This window comes from Meleagris gallopavo, chromosome 3, assembly GCF_905368555.1.
Source record: "Meleagris gallopavo chromosome 3, MGAL_WU_HG_1.1, whole genome shotgun sequence".
Lineage (NCBI taxonomy): Eukaryota > Metazoa > Chordata > Aves > Galliformes > Phasianidae > Meleagris > Meleagris gallopavo.
The window spans coordinates 87,297,368-87,313,481 of record NC_139406.1 but is presented as its reverse complement, the minus strand read 5'-3'; the positions used below and the strand labels follow the sequence as shown (position 1 = coordinate 87,313,481).

Genomic DNA, 16,114 nt, shown 5'->3' with positions numbered 1-16,114 from the left:
CTGGACAGCTGCAGTGATGTGTAGTAGTCTGTTGCTGTAAACATCCCCGACTGGAAGCTGTAGCAGCTCGAGCTTTCAGTCAGATGTTTGCTGCACCTGGCTATACCTGGACAGCACCAGGAGGAAAAGATGTCTAAACCTGCATCTGTAGAGACAGATTTAGTAGTTTCTGTAGACACCCTGGACTGCCTCCAAGTGAGTTGACTTTATTTTTATTAATACTGCTAGTATGATTGATTACAGGCTAATCTGTAACAGGATGGAGATACAAAGGTATTGCATATATGTCACTCAGAACTGAATTCTCTGCTGCTTTATAGTATGAGCTACAGAACTATGGGATGTAACAGCAAGCAGTGTCTAATTTCTTGTACAAATGTGCATAAACAAATCTTTTTTAATGGCATCTGTTACTAACCTGTAGAAAAACGATTAAATATTGTTGAATACTTAGCAAATATTTTATTTGCTGTGCCTTGCTTTTTCTTTCTGAAATTCCATGTTCTGTTTCTCCTATGGGTGGGTGGTGCTCTCATTGTTTGTAAGCTGGATGTTACCCAAGGCCAAAATAAAGGTTAAAAAAGATTGCATGGGATGTATTTTTGTAGTAAAACACTGCCAAATGTGTACAGTTGTTTGTGGTACAGTCAGCTTGCTTTGTACTACCATTAACAGATTATTTTTCACATGAAAAACAGCTTTTGAAAGTACTTTTTCAGAGTTCTCTTCGCTAATTCTCAAAGTAATCACCTCATTGAGAACAGCTCTCAGCAAAACAACTTCAGTACTTTCCACTCTTCTCAGTGAGGGATCTAGGAAGTGTGTTCTGCAGATGTAATTTTCTTGACCTTTATTTGTAAAGGATGGGAGCAGAATAGTCTAAAGGAGTGAATTCTACTGTTGTTTGAGTAGTAAGCGTTCTTGCATTACCTTAGCTTTCCAGTCTTCCACCTCTGAAAATGCTGGCTTTTGAATGTCAAGGAATGTGAAGCTAAATTTTATGTTCAGCTTATTTGATAATATGGTAATATAGATTAAAAGGGTTAGCTAGATCTAATTTCCCTGCAGGAATTCTGTCGATTACATGCAAAGATACAGATACTTAGAAAAATAAAATTTCTGATTTCTTGAAAGTGAGGATCCCTTAGGCCTGGGAAAGATAGACTGCAAGTATTGCGGAGGGCAGTGATTCTCGAGCATGTCATGAATGGCCACCAGTGAACCGAGGACAGCCATTCTTCTGGGGCAGGTGCGTGACTGTAAATACAGAGCTGCTGTGATGTGGATCCCCTGTCTGCTGGCACAGCAGTGTGTGGTGATAGAAGGTTCTGAAGTTACAGATAGCACTGCTGCAATGATCTGTTTTCAGAGTAGTTCACACACAATACAGTTTCTGTTAAACATTCTCTTAAATATGATGTTTGGCTTGTGTACATCTTCAAATTTGGAAAGAGAAACACAAGCAGGATTTACAAATCCTTCTTCCTTTTTAAAGGAGATCACAAATGGTAGTCATTTTTTCCAGATGTTCTTCGCTGTAAATGCTTGGCATTCCATAGTTCTACATGCTACTTGGACTTAGAAGAAATGAAGTGTTGCCTGTTAACATTCTTCACTGCATGATCAAAGTAAACGTTATCTCGTAGTTAATCTTGTAGTCATTTTTGTTAGTGCTGTCTTTTCACATGCTAGATAAGAGTAGTCATGTGCAGTTCATCAGCTCAGTCTTGTGGAATTTTATTTATGTGCTAGTATTTAATACCCATACTCAAACACAGCCATCATACTTCTTTACATGAAAGCCAACTGAAGTGGTTTGTAATGATGGGAAATAAATAAATCCACATTGTGTTTTTACATTACATTTATGTTTGGGATTTTCTTGCTGAGAGTTTGAAAAGCCAGGATCTCTGCTTTCTGCATGTGAAATACAAACTTCTGAACACATCTCAAACATTTGTGCTTGCAAATGAAGAAGGCGGAGTCTTTCCAGGTTTATGTGTTCACATAATGATTTAAGTTGAATCACTGAATTTTAGGAATGGAAGAGGCAGATTTGACGTGTCAGCCTAATCATCAGCAAAGCTGATTACCTTATGTTGTTAATGTGATGGCTGCAACTATTGCTTATGATAGAAGGAGGAGACGTAAATCAATTTCTACTGCTGTGTGATGCAGTAACATCATAGTGGAGGCAGATACCTAAAGGAGGAGGTTGCTAATCCAGAGGCTGGCAGTGGAGTTGTGAACGTGCTGCTAATTCTGGTTGTCTGTCGTGTCTAGTGCAAGTAGGAATGGACATGCAGACGCTTGGAAGTAGGGTGGAATACCAAGATCCCTGCTTGCTGAGGAAGTGGAGTGCTTATGAAGATGCATGTTTAGAGTCTGAATTAGTTGCCTGTGGTTTTCCTTCTAGTGGTTTTTATGACCACTTAGCAGCAACACATCAAACTCTTCAGTACTTTCAGGCTGGCCTGCATGAAGGTCTCCCCTTGTTGTGAACTTGCAGCTGCGTTCACTAGAAATGCTTGAGCTCATGGTTTTTTCTTCATACAAAGAACCAACTGTTAAGTGCTTAGAAGGCTTCCACCAGCCTTTGTGTATGAAGAGAAATCTGCATCTGTGGTTCCTTCTCCCCAGTAAATCTGCAAAACACCTGCTCAGACAAGAGCTTTGAGAAGGCTGATGAAGTTTATAAAGCGTTTTTTTTTTCCTGGATCGCTAATGTTTTAGTTATTCAAGGCTTTAGATGCCAAGTAAGCCGCACATTTAAAATCTAAAATAAGTGTTGAAGCTTAATTGATAGTGTTCTGTTCTCTCACTATTGAAATGACTCATCTTTCTGAGTAACAATTTGTGTGGAGAAAACTAAGAAGATTGAAACAGCAGGGAAAGAACCTTGGAAGCAGTTTTAGAATGGGAGTTAGTTTAGGAAAATGTAGTGCAACTACAAGCAAATGTAGCAATAAAAGCTGTAAAATTGAGTGTATAAAGGAAACTGCTGAAATTTTTGGTACCACAGGAGCTGAATTTTAGCACAAATACCATTTGAGAAGCACATCCTCGAGGACTCTGTCCCAGTTTGTATGACCCTGTTGATGTCCCATTTGTATTTTGGTATTCAGTAGCAATTCTGATAATGATTTGCATTTGAGGTTTTTAGAAGGTGCCTACTCTAAGCGTCAAAAATCTTGGCAGGTAAGTGCAACAGAGATATTGAACTCCATGGGCTGTGGGAATTGTTTTATTCTGTTTTTTATCCTGTTATCTTTATAGTATTAGAGACTGTACAAATACATTACTGTATTCTGATATTTATAAGGTTAAATGTTAAAAAAAACAGTGCTCCAACTTTACATCAGTAAGGTTTAATAACTGTTGCAAATGCCTTCTGAGTAGAATAAGCTGTAGCATGCACAGTGTATTGAAATATGTCTGTGCCGATTCATTTTTGGATATCTTGAAAGCCAATGCTGTATTTATATTGTTAAGCTAACTTTTAGTTCCTGTAAACATCCTACACTCAGCTATAACAAGTGGTAGGGCTGGGGGGTGGATGTTTACTTCAACTGACTTGGAAAGGCAGCTTTCCTGAATGATCAAGTGACATTTTGGCAAGAACGGAATGCTATATTTCAGTAGTATTTAAATAAACTTATTGTACTCTTCTTTCTGCTGTATTTCCATAAATATCTTAATGCATGATTATTGTAAAGCAGTCTTTAACTGCTAAAATGTGTATCATTTTGATTGCAAATAAACTGTGATCCTGTATCTTTGTCTTGAAAACTGCATTCTGGTGTCCTCAGCTCCCCTAGGATACGCTCCTGACAGGAAAATACCCAGAATCTATTACTGAACGTTCAGTGTGCAGTAGCCATCTCTTATTTATGATCAACTTCTTCAGTGTCAGAGGAAGAGTGGATATGTTGGATTATGGTAAATAGAAATAATAATATGAAATATTTAAGTGGTAGAACAATTCTGTTAGGTTTGGTAGCTAACAAAATGAAAAATGTCTTGCTTTGATTTGGAAGACTTGGATAGAAGAACGTGGATCTTTAGCTTTCCATTTAACTCGTTTTACATTATGTCTTGTGATTGGATCCCATTCCTATTAGTGGTGGATGTATTGTTAAATGAAATAGAGCTCCAGCATTTTGGGAATAGGAAATACTAGATTTAACTATTCAAAAAAGAGCTCAAGAATGGTTTTGTTTAGGCAGAAGAATGAAGGACATGGGATGCACTGTTGGGAAGTATAATCTGCTTTCCTGAGGATCACTTCGAAAATTCATTTCCTTTAATATTAGGCTGTGACTCCTGATCCGTGATGTATTTCCTACTTAAGGCAAACAGATGAAAATTACCAAGAGGATTTTTCTCTTTTAAGATGCAGAAGCATATTTTTGTTATATTTTTTCTTGTATTTATTATGTTTTGCTGTGCTGCTTACTTTTGTTTCCAAGCTGAAGAAGTCTTTTTTAATCAGAAGTCCTGGGCAGATCTGAAAAAATATATGGCACTGCAATCAATTGCATGCAAAAGAATGCATCAGAAGTTCTGTATTTGCACAGAACTTCATTGTGCGAGTAGTGCAGTATAATCACACACTACTGTGTATGTGCTTGCATGGTTTAAAAACTTTTTTTTTATGAACCAATGTCACTTGTTCAGTTGGTGCAGAGCTCTGAGTTTTCCAGTTGAGGTGAGCCAGGGAAGCCTTAGGGATGTAAGTTGTCTTCTTCAGAAGAGATCCTGTGATGAAGGGGAAGCTTACCTACAGAACAATCTGCATATTTTTCTATTTTTTTCTCCAGTTAAATGCCCCATGGCATTGGTAACTTCACTCCATTGCTAATGGAGATGCTTCTTTCCATCTGGCTGGCATGACAAGCAGCCATGCTGATGTAGCCGTGGCATAGTGCTGTAAGGTTCAACAGCAAGAAGGAATTCTCAAATCAACATTACCACCAATCATAAGGTGCAAAGACTCCTTTCAGCAGCACCATTTGTCTGGAAATAAGAGCTATTGTGGGGTAGCGAATAAGCAGTGTGAGCAGACTGGGTGTTTAAGTGGGGTTTCAGTGAGTTTAAATGCACTTGAGATGTAAAATTCATGTTACAAATAGGTACAAAACAGTAGTCTTAGTCTTTTATTACAGGAAAATCTTGACTTTCTGGCATGAGTGTTACAGGAGAAAAATGTTAAACGGTGAAATTGGTGAACAGCCTGTTGAAAGTTTAAGATTTAATATATGCTTTTTGGGAGTATTTTGGATTTGCAATAGTCTGAATTCTGTAGCGGTCTGGGAAGCAGCTGAAGTGTAGCTGTTCCTTGGATAAATGCAAAAAGTCAGACTTCTAACCTAGAATACTTCTAAAGATTCTAAGCATAACAGCACCGAATTTAAAACTTCTGAAGCATGCTCATTTTTCATCCATTGCGTCAGTGATTTTTGGACAGATAAGTCTCAGTCCCATGGCCCCAGTGATGGCATAAAGCAGGGTTGGGTAAATAGCTGGAAGAGGCCACGGTGTGTGTGATTTATACCATGGTCCGGAAGTTCTGCTTAGATATGGTGGCAGAGGTAAGTTGTGCAGCATCAGTCAACAAATCTACCTCAAAGAACACAGGCACTGCTAATGTATTTTTTTGTTGCTTTTGAAAACATGCATTTACTCTTGTATTTAATTCTTCCTGGTTTTGTTTCCCTGATGGTAAAAATCCAAACTTATTTCAATAAAAGTATGTTGATACTGATTTTTCTTGTCTGTTTTGTTCACTAAGGTTTTGCTTCTAGTAATTGTGTACCCCTAACCAGCTATGCCAGTTCTGGCCAGCTTTGTTTATGTTTTAAAGCTTTTCTTTTGTGTGAAGTTAATAAAAACCACTTAATATTCCATGTGATCCTATAGTAGTTGAGTGTTAGCAATGGGAGTCTTAACTCATGTGGGAGTCTCTTCAGACAGTCTGGGAATGCATGCTGTCAGCTCAGTCTGTCACCCATAACGTGTATGTTTAAAGGAGGAGAGCCTGACCCAAGAAAGCAGTGCATGGGCTCTGCATGCATCATGAAGGAAATGCAGTTTATGTCAGTTGGGAACATTTGTTATCTGATAACATCTTTTTTTTTTGAGAGAAATAATTTCCTGTAAACAATATGGCTTTATCTAAGGCATCTGCCAGTTTAATAATGTGAAAAATTATTTTTCCAAACATTGCACAAGCCTTATCTCCCTGACAAAGAAAGGGAGGTGGTGAGGATGAAAGATGCTTTGTGAGCTGAACTCTGTTTACTTAAGGTTATGGAAAACTTGCTGAAAGTGTGTACTTTGAATGCATGACTTAGTGCAGTTTTTAAACCCATTTTCCCCAGTATTACTGAACAAGTAGAACTGACTTGTACCAGGTAATAGAAAATATATTGTTTTCGAGATGTTTCACACTTCAAAATCTAAGGAATATGTAAGCTGGTAAATCTCTCTTACCCTGGATTCTAATTCAGAATTAACAGGAGATGGTATAGCTGAATGTGATTTCATGAAATAGGACGTTTTTGCAGACTGTATGAGGTCTTTTTGTATACTACTTAACTGTACTTGAGCTGTTGAAGGTTGTTTCCTTACTCCTACTTAGATTTGCTAAGGCCAAATTCAAGAAAACAAAAATAACACAGATCTTTAAATGTGCAGCAATATTCTCCAGAAAAGTTACTTCCAGGTAGGAAGCCTGGGGAAGGAGCAGCTCTAAAATTTAGAGTTGAACTTTCCAAGAAGACTGCACGCAGAATAGCAGTTTGAATTGAAGGGACATTGCACAACTGGATTTGAGATTTTCTAGCCAGCTGCTCAACTCTTAGTAGCAGTCCTTAAATTATGGCTGTGGAGTAATAACAGAAGTACTACTTTAGATACTAAGTTCCATGCAGGACTGCTTGCCATTGCACCTGTGTAAATAAACAGTATAATTTAGAGGTTGTGATGGCTAATGTCATCTGTAATGCAAATTAACAAGATTTTAAAACTAGTTTGGGGGATGTTTTTTTTTTTTTTTTTTAAGAGTCAAATAAGTTGTTTTATCAAACACACATCAGGAAGCGTTCAGAAGATGCTTAGCTTTGGCTGATGAAACTGTTCCACATTTTCAATAACTGGACAAACTCCTGTTGTCTGTAAGGGAATTATGCATAAATTGAGTTTATACTTAACTACCCTATGTATGCAAAACTGCTGAAGCCACCTCAGGAGAATACTGGAGGTTAAACAGAGGTATGTGGGACAGCTTTCTTTGCCAGTTTCCACAGTACATAACCACTGTTTATGAGTAAGCACAAGAAGAGGTTATTCTGTGAATAGTATTTGAACATGAAGAGCACATAGGTCGAGTAGTGCTTGTGAGATTCTACATAATCATTTGATTCTTCTATAGGGAACAGCTTTTTACTGATGATTTTGTTTCTTTGGTGCATCAGTCTGAGTTACACTGCAGAGCTGCTGCGGCCCAGTGAGGTTTGTTGTAAGAACGCCTTCATCTCTGAGGGGCTGCACAGCTTCAGGCTGCCTTGACTTAGATTTGATATCCTTACTTCTGGAGATATTGGGTTATGATTGTCAAAATTACAGAAGTGAATGGGGGTGAGTATATTCAAATGGTTTTCTGATTTTTGGGGATTATAAAGTAACTGGGTGTTTAAGTAGCTTTGAAAATAGCATTTCCAAAGTCAGCATGAAAATACTGTTTTTATGCTACTGGAGCCTTCATCATTGGGTGGTGGTGTTCTGACTTTTCTCAAAGACAGGAAAATATTAAGCAAAAAGAAGTACTGTAAGTACTGCTCTATCATTCCTGCTTTTAAACACATAGGTGTACACTGTGCCACCATGTAGAGTGGAAGTGGGGTAGGCTCTGTCTGCACGTTTCTTTTAAACTAAGTTATGAAAAAAAAAAAGCCAAAAATATCCCCCTCTTTCCCAACCCCCCAAGTAAATGCTCCATACCCAAATTTAGACCCTATAATTATTATTTAGGAAATTACAGCAACGTATGCAAGCAGCCCACCTGTGTAATGTCATTTGTTTACTGCCACTGTTCAGAGCAAACTGCTGTTTGGAGTCGCTCCCAAACATCTGTTAGAAGAGAACTCGTTAACCTTAGGAGCTTTAATTAAAGTTTTGTGTCAAGTCTGATGAAGTTATTTTTGTTTTTTTGGTTTTTTTTTTTTTTTCATTGGGTTTAGGTGCTGCTCTGAGACAGCTGTTGTCACACTGAGCAGTACGTATGGACGCTGCCTCTTTAATGCCTTACTGTAAGCAGGGTGGGCTGAGGAGCTTTTCACTTGGTTATTTATATTCATCCTGCTCTGCAGGAATTCCAGCAGCAACGTGACATCTCCCACATATGCTTACATCTATGGCTCTGGCTCCCTCCTGCTGGAAAACAAAGTGAAGTTTTGTGAGGTATCAATGTTAATTCTCTAGGTTATCACTTTTATTGATATTATCTCAATATGTTTTACATTTATCACGTAGTATTACATAGATGCTATATTACATATATTATTACTTTTAGGAACTTAACCTCAAAGTTGAGATGTTGTGTCATAAAGAATGTGTATACATAGCAGCTGTACAAATCAAGCTCTAGTTTGGGTAATTCATAGAATCATAGAACGGCCTGGGTTGAAAAGGACCACAATGATCATGTAGTTTCAAGCCCCTGCTATGTGCAGGGTCGCCAACCATCAGACCAGGCTGCCCAGAGCCACATCCAGCCTGGCCTTGAATGCCTCCAGGGATGGGGCATCCACAACCTCCTCAGGCAACCTGTTCCAGTGCATCAAATTGCAGGATTCTGCTGATAAGAAGTGTTGTACTCCTTCAGCTGAAGGAGCAGTAGGTCATGGAGGGCCTGAATGTCTGTTCCTGGGTGGCAGTGGCATGAGAGGTTTGCGTGGTGCCAATCTCTGACCTTTCACTGATGGCTTTGTACTGAGTCTGTTACAGATGTGTCCTGTCTGCATAGAAACCACAAAGTGTATGAAGGTTCTGCTGGGTCCTCAGAAGGATTTCCTGCAGTGCATCAAGTTGGGAAGGAACTTCTTCACAATGAGGGTGACGAAGCACTGGAACAGGCTGCCCAGGGAGGCTGTGGGTTCTCCTTCTCTATTCAAGACCCACCTGTGTAGCCTGCTGCAGGGGCCTGCCTTGCAGGGAGGCTGGACTAGTTGATCTCTGGAGGTCCTTTCCAGTCTCTACAATTCTGTGCTTTGAAAATGATAGAGTACTGAACTTCCCTGATTATTTTATTTGTTTGTTTGAGCTGCTATAGAAAAGCAGGTAAATGAGGTCGCATTATAGTTGCAGACCCACAGAATATCTCAAGTTGGAAGGGACCCATGGATCACCAAGTCCAACCAAATTAATGTCTTCCAACACCCTGTCTCAGTGATAGCTCACATCTATTCTTTGGATATGTTGATTGTTTTCACTGCAGGATAACAGATTGATGAATTAGCCTTTATTCAGCAGTTGTTGTGTCTGAAGGCCATGTTCTGATCTGTTACATCTGGATGACTGATTCCTAAAATATCTCCCTTTATTTCTCATTAATGTTGGTGAGACTAGAAGCAGGCTTATATCAGAATGTAATTGGAGGAACTAAATACGTGCAGATGTAACATGATATAAAGCACATGCAGTGTGCACATAATTACTTAAGCGGGTTTAACTATAAAGATTTGCAAAATTTACAGCTAAAATATGTCAGGAATGACTAATTTATTAACATAGCTTCCCAGTATGAACATGAAAATTGAACTCTTATTTTTTATCTGGATGTTTCAGAAACTGTGATACAAAAATAAAACCCCCAAACCCTTGATGTGATGTACTAATGAAAGTAGACTGAGCAGATGGTTTATACGGACTGTACTCCATATATTATGCAACTGTGCTGTTCTTTCAGGGAAAGACAAATGGGGCAGAAAGATATATAGCTACTTTTAAAGCCTAACTTTCATTTACTGCCAAAACAGAAAAAGTCCAGGAGAACGCTCCTTAAATAGAAGAAATATTCAGGTGTGTGAGTGACAAAACATATTTTTTTTCTTCTTACCATCTAACCTGAGTAATTATCTCTTGGCAGCATTCACATTAAAAGCTTCTTCAGTGTGTTGAATTTGTATGAGAAAAAGAAAAATCATAGAATCATACAATGGTTTGGGTTGGGAGGGACCACAAAGACCATCAAGTTCCAACCCCCTTTGCTGCAGGCAGGGTTGCCAACCACTAGACCAGGCTGCCCAAGGCCCCATCCCACCTGGCCAAGGATGGGACATCCACAACCTCTCTGGGCAGCCTGTGCCAGCACCTCACTGCTGTCAGTGAAAAACTTCTCCTGACATCTAATCTAAATCTTCCTTCCTTTAGTTTTACCATTCCCCCTTGTCATATCTGTGTGACCTTGTAAAACTTGATTTCCCTCCTGTTTGTAATCTCTGGAAGGCTGCAGTGAGGTGTCCCTGGATCTTCCTCTTCTCCAGAATGAAGAAATCCAGTTCCTTCAGCCTGTCTTCATAGGAGAGGTTCTCCATCCCTTTGATTGTCTTTGTGGCCCTCTTCTGACCCCTCATTGTAATGGATGCATAAAGTTTCTTGTAATTCTAATACTTCTTAGTAATTAAAAAATTCTGAACAAAGGTACAGTTGTCTTAACCTTGAGCTTGATGGGTAGATGAAGTGGTATTGTATCATGCTTAAATTTATGTAAAATAAAAACCTAAAGGTATACAGAGCTTGAGGCACACACTTCATAACAAAGTCCTTGTGGAAAACAGAATGTAGGTAGTTTTTGTGTTTGTATATTGTATTTTTACATGTATGTGCTATGTAGGGAGGGAATGTTGATCTGTCACAGGGGAGAAAGGCACTACAGAGGGACTTGGATAGACTGGATCCATGAGCCAAGGCAACTGTATGAGTTTCAATAGGGCCAAGTGTCAGATCCTGCATTTTGGTCACAACAACCCCTGGCAACCCTACAGGCTTGGGGAGGAGTGGCTGGAAAGCTGCCTGATGGAAAGGGACCTTGGTGTACTGATGGACAGTCAGCTGAATATGTGCCCAGGTGGCCAAGAAGGCCAATGGCATCCTGGCTTGTATCAGGAATGGTGAGGTGAGCAGGACTAGGGAAGTCATCCTGCCCTGCACTCAGCCCTGGTGAGGCCTCACCTTGAGAACTGTGTTCAGTTTTGGGCACCTCAGTACAGAAAGGACATGGAGGTGCTGGAGCAGATCCAGAGAAGGGCAACAAGGCTTGTGAAGGGCTTGGAGAATATGGCCTATGAGGAGAGAATGAAGGAACTGGGGCTGTTTAGCCTGGGGAAAAGGAGGCTGAGGGGAGACCTTATTGCTCTCTTCCAGTATCTGAAAGGTGCTTACAGTGACAGCAGGGTTGGTCTATGGTCACTGGTGACAGGACAAGGGGAAATGGCCTCAAGTTGCACCAGGGTAAGTTTAGGTTGGATATCAGCAGACACTTGTTTACAGAAAGGGTTGTTAAGCACTGAAATAGGCTCCCCAGGGAGGTGTTTTGAGTCACCATCCCTGGATGTGTTTAAAAACCATCTGGATGTGGTGCTCAGGGACATGATTTAGTGGAGGGTTGTTAGAGTTAGGGTAGTATGGTTAGGTTGTGGTTGGATTTCATGATCTTTAAGGTCTTTTCCAACCTGAGTAATTCTATGATTCTAAGCAACTAGAGGACCTTAAAACTTTTATGTATGTAGATGTGATGTTTCCTGCTTTCCTAAGAAGGAACTAAAGAACTTAATGATGTGTTAATCTTGCAGAAAGTTGATGGGAATTAAGTATAGAGAAGCAGTCTCTGGAGTAACCAAATCAAAATCCTACGTGTTGTTTATGAACTGCTGTAGCTGGTAGCCTGGGTATCTCATGGTTGTTAAATTTCTACTGTACAGTTAATACATGAACCCCAACATGGTTGGTGCTGCTTTTATCCTTGCTCTGCTATCCTATATGTAGCTCTCTCTTCAGTGAGAACTGTGGCAACTTTCCCAGTAGGGAAATGATAACAAAGATGTCTGTCTCCTACACCTGTCTTTCTGCCTTTCCAACACTGCTGCCTCTTGGCATTTAGAATGTGCTTTCCTACACAATTAATCTACTTTTCTATTTGACACCTATGTATTTGATATTTCCTTGGATTACAGTAAAGGTGAAGAGAATGAAATCGTGGCACTGTTTGCGTATTGCATTGTGAGTTTTTTTGTTCATTTTCACAAATATAAATAATCTTCCATTTTGATAGCATTGTATCTTGAAAAACTTATAGCAAAGTTTGTTCTTATGCATGCATTTCTATCCCAGCCCAGCTGTGGTGATCGTTTCACATTGTTTGGCTGGGCTAGAGCTATTTTCTTCACAGAGCCTCATGTGATGCTGTGTTTTGGATTTCTGATGAAAAGAATGGTGATGGTACGCTGATGTTTCAGCTGTTGCAGAGCAGTGCTGCACAGAGCTGAGGGCGTTTCAGCTCCTTAAGCTGCCCTGCCAGTGAAGGGCTGGCGTACACAAGGAGCTGGGAGGGGACAGAACCAGGACCCAAACTGTCCAAAGGGATTTTCCATACCATATGGCATCATGATCAGCATTAAAAGCCGAGGGAAAGGAGGAGGATGGAGGGGACATTCAAAGTGATGGTGTTTGTCTTCCCAATTAACCATTATGTGTGATGAGCACTGCTTTCCTGGAACATCTGCCTGCTGATGGGAAGTACTGAATGCATTCCTTTTGATTTCCTTTTGCACAAAGCTTTTGGTTTACCCGTAAACCATCCTGACCTCAACGCATGAGTTCTCACACTTCTAATCTTTTCTGTTCTCTCCTCCATTCCACCTGGGGAGAGAGTAAGTGAGTGGCCATGTTGTACTGAGCTGCCTGTGAGGTTAAACCAGCTACTTCTTCTCAACACTCATTTTTAAATACCATTTCTTGTCTCGTAGGAGCCTATGTGAGGAAACAAGTCGCAAACAAGAAGTCTGTAGAAGAGCAAGGAAAAGCAGCATTTAAATCTCCAGCTTTTCAGCTGCGCTGCTGTCTCCAGACAGTCTGACATCACCTAGCAAGAGAAAAACATGCTGTACAGCTGTAATAGGATTAAGCAGTGTAAACCTACAAGCAGAAATGTGATTAATACAGGGTGTTTCAACGTCCTGCAGTGATTATATTGCTATATTGAAAAAATGACAGTCTGATCATTAGAAATATTTTCAGTGCCTATGTGTTTCTTCTGAAGTTATTTGTAATTGTTGCCTTTCTCTCAGCCTGCAGGAGGTAGTTTTTACATTAACTGTGCAGTGCAATCAGTATCAGTAGATTATACAGTCCTGAGATGGCAAGAATTATGATAAGCCTCATGCTAAGCTCTGGAGAGATTTGTACATGTATGGTTTGTGCTGCCCCATTTTTATTAGCATTTTCATTATACAGATGTTACTGAAAGCACAAAGTTAATGTCCTGGAACAAGAAAAGGGCAATGATGCGGTCCTAAACACAGAACTCCACATCAAACCTAAAGGAAAAAAGAAAAAGCAAGCACATAGAGTTACTCCAGACAGATACTGCGGGGAAAAAATGAGACCTTTACAGAAGAACAACTTTTCTTTGTTAAGCACAGAACTACCTGCAAAACCACTTCAGATAATTTCCAAGCATTAGCCTCCTTGCAGTTCTCAAGCTGAGCTTCCAGAAGTGCACAGCATCAGCTGGAATTGTTTCCTCATAGTGATCAATGGGAAAATACTTTGAGAATAAAGTGAGTCTGGAGTATCTTTACAATTCCCTCTTAAATTGCTGTAGTGGTAGAGCTGTGTGAGCCACGTGGATGATCAAAGTGATGGGACAGGGATTAGAAGGCAATAATATTCGTAACAGAGTGAAGGTTAATGAGTTATGCTTTTTAAACACTTTTGCAGGAATCCATCTTTATGTTTTAAAAAGAAGTCTAAGCATAAGTTATATGCCTTAAATAGTCTAATTTAGATTTATGTCCACATATCCTTCACATCCTCTCCAAGAATCTGTCTTATAGAGACACCGTTGAATACCTCCGCAGCTGTAAATCTGGGCAGAAGTGTCCATAGAATCATAGAATCATAGAATGGCCTGAGTTGAAAAGGACCACAGTGATCATGTAGTTTCAACCCCCCTGCTATGTGCAGGATCGCCAACCATTAGACCAGGCTGCTCAGAGCCACATCCAGCCTGGCCTTGAATGCCTCCAGGGATGGGGCATCCACAGCCTCCTTGGGCAACCTGTTCCAGTGTGTCACCACCCTCTGTGTGAAAAACTTCCTCCTAGTATCCAACCTAAACCTTCCCTGTCTGAGTTTAAGACCATTCCCCCTTGTCCTGTCACTATCCACCCATGTCCCGTAGCAGAAGACCAGTTCACAAAACTCTGGGAGAACTACTTAATTCTAACCTCATGTTGGTGTTTTTTAATGAGTCCATAGCTTTAAAATACAAAAATAAGCTGGAACCAGGAACTGCTTAATTTGTTTGAAGGCATTAAAAATAGTAAACTGAGAAGATGACAGTGAAAGATAAAGCCCCAAATGCTGTTTTAATAAATAATTTACCTTGAAATAATTTTGAGAAGATGAGGTGTTTGATGATTAAATGAATAATACTGAGTTATAAAAAGAAAAAAAAGCTCTATTTTCTGCATTAAGGACAAGTAATCTCCTAAAGAAGTGTAAGACTGGGAGGTGCACGTGTGTGGGGAGGAGGTATTCAGTAATTCTAACACATCATCCACTGGCTCACTGTGTTATCATACACTGTTGGTCGCTATAAGCATTCAGCAAATGGTGATGAATGTCAGTGGGTGCCACTGTTATCCCCATGGAGGAATTCAGTGACACGCTTTTGCTTCATATGCACTTCTGTGTCAGATGCCATTTTGTCAGACTCCGCTGTCATTTGTCTCATGGCAACAAAATGTAATGGAATATTAGTGGGCAGGTTTTTTTAAATTATTTATTTTAATTTATTAATTTCAACTTTTTATTGTTTTTACAACTTTAATTCTGTAGGGCCACTCTACTGAACAGCTAAGCAAGGTGTGCTCTGATTTCACACCTGTGAAATAACACTTTTTCAATAAAGTTAGCTTCCCATTTCCTGTTGATAAAGCATAGCCACAAAACTGGGAAAAGGAATCAACATCTGCTCTGTGGCCTCTATAAGGGGCATCTGCACTCTCTTCATCATTTCTAGCTCCAGAAACAGGCAGAACTCTATGCAATATTGAATTCCCTCTGCATGTGAACTTTGCTCCAGTGCTCTGTGGGTTTGGGGTTTTTTTTCACCACTCTGGGGAACTGGCTAAGAGGAAATCAACTGATATTAGCTAGAGACTTGTTGTTAGGAGACTTCTCAGTGAACTGAAGAAAGGATCTGGCAGTGGTATTTGATGAACATTACTGCATGCAGGAACTAACATGGGAGGCTAGAGGAAAGTTGGGACAGGAGAGCAGAAAATACATGGAAGAAGCTTCTGGGGAAAAAAAGAAAGACAGCTGTGAAAGAAACTGGGACTGAGAGAAGAAAGGTAGCAAAAGAGGTCAGACAAGGAGATGAACAGGTGGGGCCTGAGCAAGTAGAGAGTGGATCTTGTGTTTAGTAAATAAGGGAAACAGGACAGAGGGAGATGAATCAACAGAGCAGGATCAGATTCCCTCATCAGGTGAGACCATGCTGTGTCACAGAGCATGGCTTAGGTCTCACAAACACCAATGTTCCCATCTTCAGAAGATATCAGAGAAAATTATTTGCGTCTTGACATTTTTGGCATCTTGACATTTTTGCTCTCCATCTACAAATGATGCTAGTTATCCTGTTAGTTCAACCAGCTGTTGTGTGTGGTGAACTCGGGCCACTGATTAATTATGTGGATTTTAATATGGAGAGTATGGAGAGGAAATTGTGGAAAAACTTGTGGGTATTCTTGCTTAGGCTGTGGAAATTGTAACTCAGAGTTACAAATGCTTTGCTTTGACCTGGCTCTGTGACTGACTGAGTACCCAG

At 39.9% G+C, this 16,114-nt stretch overlaps 1 long non-coding RNA gene across 2 annotated transcripts; it reads left to right on the top strand.

Moving 5' to 3' along the window:
- The first annotated feature begins 17 nt into the window (after positions 1-17).
- On the top strand, positions 18-13,854 carry LOC146544802 (uncharacterized). Of its 2 annotated transcripts, XR_014882699.1 has the most exons (3): positions 71-7,638; positions 8,370-8,460; positions 13,026-13,854. It is a non-coding gene; the product is annotated as an uncharacterized LOC146544802 (long non-coding RNA). The 2 variants fall into 2 exon arrangements; XR_014882698.1 differs by lacking the exon at positions 8,370-8,460 and having other exon boundaries at positions 18-7,638.
- Positions 13,855-16,114: the final 2,260 nt, after the last annotated feature.